The sequence below is a fragment of the Canis aureus genome, chromosome 10 (genome assembly GCF_053574225.1).
Source record: "Canis aureus isolate CA01 chromosome 10, VMU_Caureus_v.1.0, whole genome shotgun sequence".
Lineage (NCBI taxonomy): Eukaryota > Metazoa > Chordata > Mammalia > Carnivora > Canidae > Canis > Canis aureus.
The window spans coordinates 25,840,524-25,854,324 of record NC_135620.1 but is presented as its reverse complement, the minus strand read 5'-3'; the positions used below and the strand labels follow the sequence as shown (position 1 = coordinate 25,854,324).

Genomic DNA, 13,801 nt, shown 5'->3' with positions numbered 1-13,801 from the left:
ATATCCATACAATGTAATATTATGCAGGCAAGACAAGGAATGAAATACTGACACATGCTACACCTGGATAAACCTTGAAAACAGGCTAAGCAACAGAATCCAGGCCACATGTTGTACAGTTCCATTTATATAAAATGTCCAGAAAAGGCAAATCCATAGAGACTGAAAATGTATTAAATGTCTGCAGCCAGGTGAAGTTTTAAGGCTGTAAACCTAAACCTACAAGGTGTAAAATACAGAATATGAGGTTTCTTTTTACTATGATGCAAATACTCTAAATTTAGATAATGGTGATGGTCTCTTTGAATATACTAAAACCTACTGAATTATAGAATTTCAAAGGTTGAGCTTATGATATGTCCATTATATTTCGACAAAGCTGTCATAAAGAAAAGTAACACATACACTGATTTTAAAAATCAGATTATAAGGAATTTTTTTCTAAATTGGTTTCTTGAGGCGAGGGAAACTAAAGCAAAAATAAGCTAAAGGGATTACATCAAAATAAAATCTGCACAGTGAAGGAAACAAAACTAAAAGACAACTTATAGAAAGGGAGGAGATATTTGCAAATGACATATCCAATAAAGGGTTAGTACTCAAAATATAGAAAAAGCTTATACAGCTCAACACCCAAAAAACAAACAATCCAATTTAAAAATGAGCAGCAGACATGAACAGACATGTCTCCAAAGAAGACATCCAGATAGCCAACAGACACATGAAAAGATGCTTGGCATCACACATCATCAGGGAAATGCAAATCAAAACCACAATGACAATGACCTATCACCTTACACCTGTCAGAATGGGTAAAATCAAAAACACAAGATACAGGTGCTGGTAAGGATATGGAGAAAAAGGAACACTCCTGCGTTGTTGGTGGGAAAGCCAACTTGTGCAGCCACTCTGGAAAACAGTTTGGAGGTATGAAAGTTCAAAAGAGAACCATCCTGGGGGATTCCTGGGTGACTCAGTGGTTTAGCGCCTGCCTTTGGCCTAGGGTGTGATCCTAAAGTCCTGGGATTAAGTTCCGCATCAGGCTTCCTGCGTGGAGCCTGCTTCTCCCTCTGCCTCTCTCTCTCTCCCTGTGTCTCTCATGAATAAATAAATAAAATCTTTTTAAAAAAGCAAAAAAAGAGAGAAGCATCCTACAATCCAGCAATCACATGACTGGGTATTTACCTAAAAAATACAAAAACACTAATTCAAAGGGATACATGCACCTTGATGTTTAGTGCATTATTATTTATAATAACCAAGATATGGAAGTAGCCCAAGCATTCATCGATAGACAAAGATATGTGGTATAAAATATAGTAAAAATAACATATAATTATATATTATATTATATTTATAATTATATAACATAATTAATAATATATATTATATAACAGAATATTATTCAGCCATAAAAATAATGGTATCTTGCCATTTGCAAAGACATGGATGGAGCTAGAGAATATAACACTAAGCAAAATAAATCAGTCAGTATGAAATCATACTATATGATTTCATTCATATGTGGAATTTAAGAAATAAAGCAAATGAGCAAAAAGAATAAGAAGAGAGAGATAAACCAAGATAGAGACTTTTTTTAGAGACTTAATTATAGAGAACAAACTGATGGTTAGCAGAGAAGTGGGTGGGGCAATGAGTGAAATAGATGATGGAGATTAAGGGGTTCACTTATCATGACAAGTGATATAAGAATTGCTGAATCACTATATTGTACACATGAAACTAATATAACACTGCATGTTAACTAACTGGAGTTAAATAAAAACTTTTAAAAATCAGAGTATATAAAAAATATATAATGGATTTCCCTATATCACTTCAAACTTGATTGCCCATCCCCTTTCTCAGAGGGACATTCACCACTTTTTTGGTGTGTCATTCAATACATATTTTCTGCATTACCAAATATAAATAATGGCATGGATATATTTCTATGTTCTTGTTATAAATTTCTAAAAGAAAAATTGTTAGATGAACATAATTGCACATTTTAATTTATCTACATACCTATTTATCATTAATATATAACTAAATTACCTTACAGAAATACTGTATTAACTTCCCTTAATTTTAGCTGTGTTGAGAAATCATACTTCCTTATACCTTCTATGGTTTTTTTCTATGATTTTTTATTTATATATTCATGAGAGACACAGAGAGAAAGAGAGGGGCAGAAACACAGGCAGAGGGAGAAGCAGGCTCCATGCAGGGAGCCCGATGTGGGACTGGATCCCGGGACTCGCGGATCATGCCCTGGACTGAAGGCAGCCACTAAATCGCTGAGCAACCCAGGGACCCTACCTTTTATAGTTCTATCATTCATTTTAATCTTTGGCAGTCTTGTATGTGAAATACTTACATCTTTTAATTTGCATTACTTTATACAACGTTAGGAATTTCATTTTTTTCATACACAGTGTAATTTTACTTGTTTCATAGTTTCAATTTTTTATTTAAATTCCAGTTAGCTAACATATACTGTAATATCGGTTTTAGGAGTATAATTTAGTGATTCATTGCTTACATGTAACACCCAGGATTCATCATAACAAGTGCCCTCCTTAATATCGGTCACCCACTTAGCCCATCCTCCACCTACCTCCTTCCATCAACCCTCATTTTCTTCTCTATAGTTATGAGTCTGTTTTATGGTTTGCCTCTTTTTTCTCCTATGTTCATCCATTTCATTTCTTAAATTTCCCATATGAGTGCAACATTTCCTGTTCATGTTCTTTGCCCATTTTTCTTTTGGGGTGATTGTTGCTTTTATATTGATTGATTATTCCATTATTCCATTCCATTATTGTTACTATTTTTAAAATACAGAATGCAAAGGATAATAAATTTCCGTGTACTTACCACTCAGAGAAACAAACGCTAATATTTTTATCATATTTCCTCATATTTCTTAAAGAAAACTAAGAATAAAGGTGATGTCTCCTCTGTTCTCCACCATACTACATTCTTATCTCCTCTCCTTGGAGGTGACCTCTATCATAAATTTAAAATATATCTACACCATTGCATACTTTTAACTAAGTATACATGCTTTAGTTAGCAAAATATATTATTTCCACATAAAATATATTATATTAGGGACCCCTGGGTGGCTCAGTAGTTGAGCATCTGCCTTCAGCCCAGGGCGTGATCCCGGGGTCCTGCGATGGAGTCCGGCATCGGGCTCCCTGCAGGGAGGCTGTTTCTCCCTCTGCCTATGTCTCTGCCTCTCTCTGTGTGTCTCTCATGAATAAGTGAATAAAATCTTTATTAAAAAAATATTGTACTATACATAGCATTGGCAATTTGCTTTTTAACCCAATACTGTTTTCAAAAGATCTACCTTTGTTGATCACACTGATCTTTTTTAAACTATATCTATTACTATAGATGTTTTTTACTGCATAATAGTATCTCATTTTATGAATATAAAATGGTTAATTTCTCCTTTCCTTTACTGAAGGACAACTGGATTATTATGAGATTTTTTTTTTTTTCCTGAAACAACCCTGTAATGAACCGATCTTCATTTAGGTTTCTTGGAACTTATGCACAAGAATTATGTGGTATTACATTCTCAGAATGAAACAGCTGGTTTATAGGCTTTACTTCTCTTTAATTTTAGTAGCTATTGCCAAATTGCTTGTACTAATTCACACTCTCATTTGTACAAGCAAAGCCCTCACCTCATTGTGCTCTGGTATATGTCTGGAGGAGGATGGGAGATTATAGAGTCCTATCTCTTTGCATCTGATTCCCCCCACCCCGGCATTATCTGACTTTTTAAGCATCTCATTATTGTTTTAGTTCATTTTCTTCTGGTTATTACTAAGACTGGAGGTCTCTTCATATATTTACCCGTTAATTTTATTAATTTTAAAACGTAACTCCCATTTTAAAACATTTGCTTTATTACTTGGCACCATTGTAAATGAGCCAGATGCATGGATCTAACTATAAAAAAGCATTTTTTAATATGCATATGAGGCAGTCTGACGTTATAAACCAAGAGTGAGAGTTTTGGGACATCTGGCCTTTTGAAACAGTAATAACTCATAAAAAAATAAAGAACCAAAGTTTCTGATTAAAAAGATAATTCAGGAAATTAATTTTAAAAGAGAGTGGCTAAGACTTTTGGCTCCTTTTTGATTGAGACAATTTTTTTTAATCAAAGATATCAGTCTATTCGATTCTGAAAATGTCATTCCACAGTACATTTTCCCTTGAAAATGCCTGAATTATTCAGAATTGGGTAGCACTGGTAGGAGTGGCGTGGGTGTAGTCAGGGATTCATAGTCTACAGTCCAGGAGACAGAAGCAGGACTGGGTGTGCCCCTGGCCCTCACCTCTCCAGAACAGAGAGACAGGAAAAGAGTTTTCAGATAAAATCTCTCAGACCCCAACTTCAGCTTGGAAAGCAATTCCTTAATTTGAACACTGGACGGAATTCTGCCCAAGGCCATTTACCTAGCCTTCAGAGAAGATCTTTAATTTCAATCGATTTCAAATAAATGGGATAATAAATTAGGGGGACTCAACACATAGCCCAGGATGCTAGTCATGTCTTATCAGTTGTGACTAAGTCATGATTTATTAGAATTTTTCATAACAATATTAAATTGATGGATTATAACAATTATAAAGCAGCGATCAGAAAACATAGCAGTGTGCTTTTAAGAGAATCTTTGAAGGATTATTTGGGAGTTAACATGTTTCTGGGGTAAATCTTAGCCAATGACTGGCTATTCTAAGAGGATGAAAGTTCAGCTCCTCTGAAGGGGGAAGACTCTCCTCCTGATCCCTTTGGGGGATTGGGCAAGGTTGGAAATTAATCTGGAACTGCTCTCTTGTTTGACAAGAGGGACAAGATAGAGGTCAGTGAGGAAAGGAGGGTCTGATCACAGAAAAAATCATAGACCACACGGATAATCCTTTAGATTATATTCAAAATGTGATAGAAATCCACTAAAAGGTTTTAAGGAAGGGAGTGGTATGATTTGTGTTTTGGAATGCTTTCAGACACCTGGGTGGAAAGTGGTTTGTAGCTAGTGACTTGGAAGCAGAGGGCCCAATAAGAGCTTACCCGTGGTGACGTTACCTGTCTTGAGATGGATACTTTTGAATACATGAGCCTAACAGTAAGATCCTACAAGCAGGCCATAACACAAAGAGCATTGCTATGGGGGTGGAGGTGGGGTTTAAGGAAAGTAAGTTGCCAGATAAAATATAGGATGCCCAGTTAAATTTGAATTTCAGATGCACAGCAAATAGTCCTTTGGTCTAAGTAGGCCCCAAATATTACATAGAGAAAAATGGTATGGAAGATCCTTATATTAAAAAATCATTCATTGGGGGATCCCTGGGTGGCACAGCAGTTTGGCGCCTGCCTTTGGCCCAGGGCGCGATCCTGGAGACCTGGGATCGAGTCCCACGTCGGGCTCCCGGTGCATGGAGCCTGCTTATTCTCCCTCTGCCTATGTCTCTGCCTCTCTCTCTCTCTCTCTCTGTATGACTATCATAAATCAATAAAAAAAAATCATTCATTGGTTATCTGAAATTCAAATTTCTATGGGCATCTTGGTGTTGTTGCTGCTATTTTCCATCATGAGCCCTACTGAGGGCTTCTAAATGAAGAAGCTGAGTTAGCCAACAGAAGAGTTGCAATCTGCACAAGTCTCTTAAATCTCAGTTTTGTTTGTGATTTTGGTCTGGGTCTGTAGGAGAAAGTCAAAATGAAAGCATCCTTGTCACTAAATGCAGAATTTATAATTATGTACATGGCTGTGCTCATGTGCTAATAAGTGTATAGGACTTAGGCCACTAAATGAAAAAAAAAAATCTCTGATGATCCAGATTCTGTGTCATCAAATATATCTCTACCTTGACTTTCTGCCCAACAGAGAGGTTTTTTTTTTTTTTCATGTTTTCCTTCTCCTACAAAACTGTAGTAAGCTGGAAAAAAATAAGGGGGAGTAGTCCTTTAAAGGCACCTTGTACACATTTGTAATTCAGGAGAATGTTGAGTCACACACTGCCTGTGTGTGACTGTCAGTCAGTGTGCATGCACCTCAAATTGTGTCCAAGAATGCCCAAGGGTCCTGAGAACAATTTCTGACCCTGCCACAGCCTACCCTATGCCTCTTCTCAGGTATAATTACAGATCTTGAGCTCTGAAGTCTGCTAGACTTGGCTCTGAATCCCATTTTGGCCACTGAGAATCTATGTGAACATAAACAAATTTAGCTTAGTTTTCTTGCCTCGAGAAAAAAAAAAAAAAACAGAGATACCACATATGGGGATCAGATGAGAAATTAATTTCATGAGAAAGCACTTATCAAAGTGTTAAATTCATAGTAATGTCTCAAAAATGCCAATTACCGTAGTTATTATTCGCCATTAGAGTTCACAATATGAACTGACCTTCACTGCCACATTCCTTGAAGTTCTAAATATTGACATATGTGCCTTAGGGGACATATCCCAGAAGCAGAACCAATAACAAGCATTTTGTGAAAGTTATTTTGCAGTAAATGTTCTCAAGGAAAGTGGGAGAGGGCAAGTGGGAACTGGGAAGGAAAGAGATCACGCTGGGGTGTGAAAGGAAGCAAAATCCAGTGGAGGGTGGCTTTGGCTCAGTCTCACATGGGAGCTCAAAGATGGGATGTCACACCTCAGTCCTGGCCCTCTTGGGGGACAAGGAGGCGGTACAGCCATGGCCACTGGTTATGGAATGTCCCTAGGCAATGTGTTCAAAGGGCCCTGATGGGAAAGTGAGTTAAGACAGCAAGAGGGCAGCACTTCCACTAAGAAATGGAGGTGGTGGATGTTTATAGTGAAATGCACTGGGAACTAGTGAGCATAAAAAAGGGAAGCAGATCTAAAGGGACACAGAAATGCGGATAGATTGAAGCAAAAATCCTATGTAAGAGAAAAATATTTATTTCACTCATTTACTATGGTATACCACTAAAAAATGATAAAGAGGCCAGGTATTTTCTGAGATGGTAAGCAGTGGAGAATTATTTTAAACTGTGCTTAATAAACAACAGGTATTACAATCCAACTATTAATATAAACATCTTTAGTGTTGGGCTCTGGGTGAGTTCAGGATGGTTGGCTCCTTTACCTCAACTACTAACAAATATTACATAAAAACCATCTTGTTATGGAAATCCCCAAAATGATTACTTCAATAAGAGAAAATTATACACATTGATAGAATAGACAAAGAATATGAATAAGCAATTTAAAAAGAAAAAGTGAAAATGGACATTAAACATAAAAACATTACTGAAACTCACTAGTAACCAAAGAAATTTAACTTAAGACCATAAATTACTAGTTTTCACCTCTCAGAATTGGTAGTGATTTTTAAATTAATAATACTTGAAATTGCCAGCAATGTAGAGAAAATGAGTACCTTCATATAATGTTATTGTGAAAAGAAGCTGGTATAACTTTCCTAGAAGACAATTTAACAATATTTATCAAAATACACAAAAATGCAGGCCTTTTGACAAAGCATTAAACTTTAAGCAATTTTTACTTAGGAAATAATTAATAAGTGTAAAAAAATTGATGTCAATAACATTTACTATGATGTAACATATAATAGCTAAAAATTGGAAATACTACACATTTACCAAAGGAGGGTTCAATTAAATGGATAGGAGTATATAAAGTGCCACAACTAACTATGGAGCCATTTTTAAATGTTGTGAAATAGATTTATCAACAGAGGAAGTTTTTAATCAAATATTATTAACCCAAAGAAAAACAGAATTTAAAACACAAACAGTGTGGTCCAATCTAAGCACACAAACAAATCTGAGATGATGTATATCAAAATGTTAATACTAGTTATCTTTAGGTATTGAGGGTAAGTGACTTTTATTTCTTCTTTCCGCTTATCTTTATTTTTCTACAGTAAACATGTATTGCTTGAGTAATTAAACAATGTTATAAAATAACAAGGTATCACCTTTCTGTACTTAGTTGAAATTGAAGTACTCTCAGAGACTGGGTAGCAATACATATTTTTCCATTGTGTTAATTTCCCGTTCCATTAAGCATATGTAATGAACAGTCTGCCTTGACTCCCACTGGCTGGAGAAGATCCAAATGCTACACAACAAACAAGGAAATGGAAACCATTCATCCTCAGCAAACCATGGCCTTGGGACTGAATCCATAAGGTTTCACGTTTAGAAAAAAGGATTTCAGTCATGCTAAGGATTTATGTGAGCTAAAGTTGTCCCTGGAAAGACATCCCTTCCTAGAAAGCAGCTGGTTCCTCACTGAATTCAAAATGGTGTCACCAACTTCACAATTGGGAAAAGCTAGGAAAATGCCCTTATGTGGTAGATGCTCAAGAAATGTTTGGACTGCAACTTAATAACCCTCATTTTAGGAGTGACAGAACCAAATCTGAAAAGCTAGGATGATAAAATATTTTGTATGCAACTGCAACACTAGGAAGGTGTTAAGTAGTCATATAGTAATGGTTTGCTTTTTTGAAAATTCAAAAATTATAAGGTAATTTTGACCGACAAACTCCTGTCCATTGTACTCCTGCCCAACTCACTGTTGCTTATTTCAAACAACAGAAAAATCAACAATATCTTGGTGCTTTAGAAAAGCTGGAGCCTGAGAAGCAGAAGAAGAAACAAGACCATGGAAATCTTGAACAACTATAAGCATAACCCAGTGGCAGAATGTGAATGGATCCATGTGATCACCTCCTTGTCCAAAGCACACATCTTCTCATCCCCACCCATAGAGATAGGACACTTACCCATATGAGAATCTTCTCTATTAATTTTCTCTTTTTTAAAAAAGGTGACCCTTCATCAATTCCCTGGCCAGGCTCTTTATAAATTTTATATCTAGAATGAATTGAAGCTGTATTTGATCAAATGTTCTAAGCAGTAGATTTCAAGAACAATTTCATCTCCAACCTATGTGTAAATTCATAAATTTCTTTGAAAAAATGTTTTGTTTACCTAGCAAACCAGAATGAAACCCATCAGAGAAAATCTGTATTCCTCCATAGTGGCTTAACTAATAAATTCCATCAGAGAAATATTTCTGCCAATGATGCACTGCATTTTAGCTCCCCTTTTCCATTCCAATAACCTGCAGGAGTGAAACATTCTATTAGCATGTTGTCTATAGGTGGGTGGCTTAGAATGAATTTTGAGATTTTAGTGATTCATTTCCAGATGGAAAAACAAACAGAGGTACACTGTATCACCACCTGCGATACAATCCAACTGTGACCCTGTGCTGGAAATCTAGGCTGGAAGCTTGAAGCGACAATTGGGACACATACGCAGAATTAAATAATGGGATGTTCTATCTCCTAAAATGTGAGTAAGGAAATGTAGATGACTCAGGGACCCACCACCAAACCATTACATGAGAAAATACTTGGAAGTACGTCCAAAAATGTAGAGGATTTTTTTAAAAGTGCATGGATACTAGGTAACATAGTCATAGAAATGAACACTAGTCACTGGAGGAAAACTTAATCCATGGCGGTGCCATAGTGTCCTCCTTTCTTTTCCACCACCTCTTCTTCCCTTACATGCTTCAAGATGCCTGAGGGAGTATGAGAAGGAGTCAGAGGAGCCCAGGGAAGGAAGCATGCAGACATGCTTTGGAGGTAGAGACAAGCACACATCTGCCCCCTCCAACCTCGCTCATGCTTGTCCTCGATCCACCACTGCCACTGCATCCAGTTCCTGAATTTGGTTCTCACATTCTCCTGTCTAAAGGCATTTTCTTCTTTAGGGAATCACAGGCATTTGTAAAGTCTGAATATCTGCAATGAATGTTTTACCCTCCAGGGCGGGGTTGGGTTCTCCTGCTTTTAATAGGGTTCTAAGTTAAGGTCTAACATTCCCTAATACATCCTGTTAGCACACTAAACAGTATCCTGGAATTTGGAAAACTCAGTAAACAGCAATCCCTTTAAATTAAAACAGTCCCTAACCTCTCAATGATTGTGCATCAGCCCTCCTCACCTGGTATGATCAGAAGTCAACCGGGTTGTCTGTACTGAGGCCCTAAATCACTCACTCCAAGTCAGTTCCCTCACAACTCTCTAGAGACAAGTGCAGAGGCTACTCTCACTGTATTCCCACCGGGAAGCCCAGTACAGCCGTTGCTCAGGTGAGCCTCTGCGATAGAGGAGTTCAACTAACACTACAATTCTCCCAAAAAACCTCCCTCTCTGCCACATACCGCAGAGTCACTGCCCCACGTGCTATTTATTTTATTTATGTTGCCATCCAGAAACTTCAGTTCCCTGGAGAAAGGGAACAGAGTCTATATAGACAGTGGTGGGCCTTTTTTTTTTTTTTTTTTCTGATTATCATATAATTAGTCCTCTTGTTCTGGGAAGAACTCTTATTTTTTGCTAGAAGTATTTGGCTTATTTCAAGTTCCTTGTATCCAGGATTTGTTTTTTCAATGATAGAGACAAATGAATGCCACATTTAAGAAACAGATTAATTAAGGAAACAATTCATTCATACATGTCAATTTGGGGGACCGCAGAAAAATGTGATGGCACTAACTAGCAATATAAGATTATGATTCCTTACACTGCATTAGTCTTAACACATTTTGTTAGAGTTATACATAAATATTGCAGATTTTCTGTGCTTTTATAAATGGTAGTGTATTTTTCTAAATCTTCAGTTGTCCACTTAGTATATATACAATTCATTTTTTAAAAACTGACCTTGTATTCTGTAAACTTTTTTTTGAGATTTTATTTATTCATTAGAAATACAGAGAGAGAGGCAGAGACATAGGCAGAGGGAGAAGCAGGCTCCCTGTGGGAAGCCCAATGCGGGACTTGATCCCAGGCCCCAGTATTATGCCCTGAACTGCAGGCAGACCTGCTGAGCCACACAGGCATCCCGTATTCTGTAAACTTAAGAAATTCACAAATTAGTTCTAAGAGTGTTTTATAGATTCCTTAGGATTATATATGTATATGTGTGTGTGTGTACGTGTATGTATATATACATACCCCACCAGATGATGTCATATTTTAAATTTTAGATAAATAAATTTATTAAATTATTAATGGTAATACTTTTATTATTTTTAATACTATTTTAATAATATTTTATTTACCAGATATTTACCATTTCTGTTCCTATCCTCTCATTTCTGAAGTTCTAAGCCTCCCTCTGGTCTCAATGTTCTTATATGCTTTTTATAGAGCAAAGGTGCTGGCAACAAATTCGTTCATTTTTCCTCCATATTATAATGCCTTTACTTTGGATTTATTCCTTATGGATATTTTTATTATTTTGAGAATACTAGGCCTACAGTTCTACTCTTTCAATATTTTAAAGAAATTGTCCCACTGTCTTCTTGCCTCTGCAGCTTCTCATGAGAAATATACAGTCAGTCAAATGGCTGTTTTAATTGTGATGGAGTACAACTAGTGTTTTTGTCTTACATCTACCTGTGCTTTGGGTATCACATCTAAGATGGCTTTGCCTACCCTAAAACCAACAAAGATTTACTCTTACATTTCCTTCTAATTGTTTTATCATTTTAGCATCTGCTTTTAGGTCCACAATCCATTTTGAGTTTATTTTATAGAGGCTGTGATGAAGGGGTCCAACTTAGTTCTTCTGTCTTAGGATATTCAGGTGTTCCAGAGCTATTTGTCGAACAGACTATTCTCTCCCCACTGAAATCTCTAGATGCTCTTGTCAAAAATCAACTGACCATGAATGTGGAGGCACAGCAAACTTTTAATAATGACACTCTAAGTTTACCTCCCTAGGCAATGAAACTAGAAGTGGCATAGGCCATGGGAAGAAAAAAATTAATTGTACACGTTTGTATCATTTTAAATGTTTACAATGATCTTAAAGGACTTTACAATTTAAAATTTTAGGTTTTACAAATACCACATTTGATGCACCTTTTCTGATGAATAAAACCTATTTCCCAAATAGATATTGTGCCTCAGAGAGGTACATTTTCTAAGGAGAATTTTCTATGATGCTTTAAAAATATTTTAAGATTAGTTTTATATATTCAAATCTGGAGACGCCTGGGTGGCTCAATCGTTGAGCATCTGCCTTCCCTCAGGGCATGACCCCGGGGTCCTGGGATCGAGTCCCACATTGGGCTTCCCACAGGGAATCTGCTTCTCCCTCTGCCTATGTCTCTGCCTCTCTCTCTCTCTCTCTGTCTCCCATGAATAAATATTTTTTTTATTTTTTTTTTAATATTTTTTTAAAAAAGAAATATACCCACAAAAAATGTACCAAGGTATCTAAGAGACATGTACTCCAAAATACCAACAATGTGCTACTCCTTGCACACACTGTGAGAAAATTTCTTTCCACTGCACATTGGTTCTTGTTGTTTCTTCTATCCAACTCAGGGAACTCTTTCTTATCCATCAAATCCTTCTATTTGAGAAGTCTATGCCACTGTTTTAAGCCAGGCCTCCTAGATAAATGCTATCATAGAAACAGGCCTCTTGCATTCAGAGACTGTATATTAGTATGAATTCATAGAATGAACAATGTAGTTATGTGAATACTGTCCATGTCTCTCTTCACAGTCACACTCCCAGGTGCAAAGAAAGGGAAACATACCCATCTGTGCCCTTCCCATCTCTGCATCTCTAGCACAAGCACCCAGATCGCCAGAGGTGCCAGATGCATTCTTGTTAAGTGGATGGATGGCCGCAAGGTACTTCCTTTCTCATATACCCTTTACTAAATTTACTAAATTTCTCACCAACCAATGTCAAACTTTAGGTAATAAAGGAAGAAAAAAAGACAGGTAAAGTATTTATTTTATGTTCTCAGGGTCTCTTGACGATGCTTACGTCTCAGTGAACATCAGTTGCTATGCCCTGACCCTCCACACCTTAAACCCTTTCAGTATCCATTATTGAAAGATCTGTCTAAAAGATAAACTCAAAATGGATGAAAGATCTAAATGTGAGACAAGATTCCATCAAAATCCTAGAGAAGAACACAGGCAACACCCTTTTTGAACTCGGCCATAGTAACTTCTTGCAAGATACATCCACGAAGGCAAAAGAAACAAAAGCAAAAATGAACTATTGGGACTTCATCAAGATAAGAAGCTTTTGCACAGCAAAGGATACAGTCAACAAAACTCAAAGACAACCTACAGAATGGGAGAAGATATTTGCAAATGACATATCAGATAAAGGGCTAGTTTCCAAGATCTATAAAGAACTTATTAAACTCAACAGCAAAGAAACAAACAATCCAATCATGAAATGGGCAAAAGACATGAACAGAAATCTCACAGAGGAAGACATAGACATGGCCAACATGCATATGAGAAAATGCTCTGCATCGCTTGCCATCAGGGAAATACAAATCAAAACTACAATGAGATACCACCTCACACCAGTGAGAATGGGGAAAATTAACAAGGCAGGAAACAACAAATGTTGGAGAGGATGCGGAGAAAAGGGAACCCTCTTACACTGTTGGTGGGAATGTGAACTGGTGCAGCCACTCTGGAAAACTGTGTGGAGGTTCCTCAAACAGTTAAAAATATACCTGCCCTACGACCCAGCAATTGCACTGTTGGGGATTTACCCCAAAGATACAAATGCAATGAAACGCCGGGACACCTGCACCCCGATGTTTCTAGCAGCAATGGCCACTATAGCCAAACTGTGGAAGGAGCCTCGGTGTCCAACGAAAGATGAATGGATAAAGAAGATGTGGTTTATGTATACAATGGAATATTACTC

At 37.0% G+C, this 13,801-nt stretch overlaps 1 long non-coding RNA gene across 1 annotated transcript in view; it reads left to right on the top strand.

Annotated features, from left to right (window-relative positions):
• Positions 1-13,801, top strand: part of LOC144321623 (uncharacterized) — a 40,240-nt gene that overhangs the window by 4,738 nt on the left and 21,701 nt on the right. The window contains exons 2-3 of the long non-coding RNA XR_013387221.1: positions 9,240-9,386; positions 12,623-12,753. This is a non-coding gene — a long non-coding RNA (uncharacterized LOC144321623). The remainder of the gene's footprint in view (positions 1-9,239; positions 9,387-12,622; positions 12,754-13,801) is intronic.